The sequence below is a fragment of the Saimiri boliviensis genome, chromosome 3 (genome assembly GCF_048565385.1).
Source record: "Saimiri boliviensis isolate mSaiBol1 chromosome 3, mSaiBol1.pri, whole genome shotgun sequence".
NCBI classification, from domain to species: domain Eukaryota; kingdom Metazoa; phylum Chordata; class Mammalia; order Primates; family Cebidae; genus Saimiri; species Saimiri boliviensis.
The window spans coordinates 80,108,462-80,110,593 of record NC_133451.1 but is presented as its reverse complement, the minus strand read 5'-3'; the positions used below and the strand labels follow the sequence as shown (position 1 = coordinate 80,110,593).

Here is a 2,132-nt window from a genome sequence, read left to right as displayed (position 1 = left end):
CTTGTGTATCTGAGTTCAAATCTCTCTTTTCTTGTAAGTATATCAGTCATTGGATTAAGACCCTTCCTAAAGCAATACGACTTCATCTTAACTTGATTACATCTGCCAGGATTCTATTTCTGAATAATCACATTCACAGGTTTTGGGTGTACAAGGAGGTAGCTTGATGTGAAGAGTCTGAATCTAAGGGGGCTAGGAGGGTATCCATTCATGGAAATGGCCCAGCACTCCCCACACCAGGTTGCTCCCACGTATGGATGACTTCCCCTCCTTTCTTGCTGGAGCCCAAGAAAGGAGGGGAGGTCATCCATACGTGGGAGCAACCTGGTGTGGGGAGTCAGAACTGGGGTGGGTGATGGAGGGTGCTTATGCAGGGGGGTAGCTCAGAGGACACAAGAGCACAAATGGCATGGGAGGGATTTCACCCAGGGGCTGTGGCGGCCTGGCATCACATATCAGAATACAATGAGATGAGGAGGGTATTTGCATGGGGAGGGGGTGGAGGAGGTGACGGTAAGTTGGTCATATTTAGGAAAATTAATATGTTCAGGTAGATTAACATATTAAAAATAATTAGGGTCAGGTTTCTCACTGTCAGAGAAGGGGTTAAATTATAGAAATTGAAAAAACTAGACCTCCCCCTATGCCCACCGTAGCTTGTTGGCTTCGACTGCCCAGAGTCTGCGAATCCTCCGCTTGGAGCCCTTCCGATTCCCCCAACCCCAACTTTCCCTCCTTTGAAAACACTAAGAACAATGTCACTGCATCAGTTATTATTAGAGATGATCACCCGTCATGCCTGGAACAGGGATCATGCCCAGATTGCCCTCAGTTCCAATAATCAGGAAGTGCATATCTATAGGAAGAATGGGGCCGGGTGCCGTGGCTCACCCCTGTAATCCCAGAACTTTGGGAGGCCAAGGCAGGTGGTTCAAGAGGTCAGGAGATCGAGACCATCCTGGCCAACATGGTGCAACCCCCTGGGGCATTGTGGTGGGCACTTGTAGTCCCAGCTACTCGAGAGTCTGAGGCAGGAAACTCACTTGAACCCAGGAAGTGAAGGTTGCAATGAGTGGAGGTCTCACCACTGCACTCCAGCCTGGGCAACAGAGCGAGACTCTGACTCAAAAAAAAAAAAAAAAAAAAAAAAAAAGTGAAAGCTCATGAACTCAAGGAGCACGATGGATACATCACAGGTATTGACTGGGCTCCCAGGAGCAACCACATCGTCGCTGGCGGGGCAGACTGCAATGCCTGTGTCTGGAGTCAGGAAGATGGTGTATGGAAGTCAACCCTGGTGCTCCTGAGAATTAACCGTGCAGCTACTTTTGTGAAGTGGTCCCTCCTAGAGAAAAACTTTCGGTGGGAAGTGGAGCATGACTCGTTTCTGTTTGTTACTTTGAGTCTGAAAATGACTGGTGGGTGAGCAAGCACATTAAAAAGCCGATTTGCTCCGCAGTCCTCAGCTTGTATTGGCATCCCAACAACGTTTTGCTGGCAGCAGGATCACGTGACTTCAGATGCAGAGTTTTCTGCCTACATTAAAGAAGTGGCTGAAAAGCCATCCAGCACACCCTGGGGCAGCAAGATACCTTTTGGGCAGCTGATGTCAGAGTTCGGTGGCAGTGGCACTGGTGGCTGGGTCCACAGGGTCAGCTTTTCTGCTAGTGGGAGCCACCTGGCCTGGGTCAGCCACGGCAGCACCATGTCTGTTGCTGATGCCTCCAAAAGTGTGTAGGTCTCAACTCTGAAGACAGAGTTCCTGTGGTTTCTGAGTGTGTCATTTGTCTCAGAGAACAGCATCGTGGCTGCTGACCGTGACTGCTGCCCAGTGCTCTTTAATAATTGAGGCTACTTGACCTTCATCTCCAAGTTAGACATGGACATTCTGAAACAGAGCATCCAACGCAACTTGTCTGCCGCCGAATGCTTCCGCAACATGGACAAGAAGGCCATGACTGAGGACCACAACAATGGCGTTGGAGACCCTGTACCTGAATAGCATCACTCAAGTCTCTATGTATGAGGTGGACAGGAAAGATTGTCGCAAATTTTGCACTATTGGCATTGATGGAGCCACGGCAATTTGGGATTTCAAGACCCTCAAGTCTTCCATCCAGGCCTCCGGATAA

The 2,132-nt window shown here is 49.4% G+C and overlaps 1 pseudogene; it reads left to right on the top strand.

Annotated features, from left to right (window-relative positions):
- Window positions 1–795: 795 nt before the first annotated feature.
- On the top strand, window positions 796–2,132 carry LOC101044240 (actin-related protein 2/3 complex subunit 1A pseudogene; annotated as a pseudogene).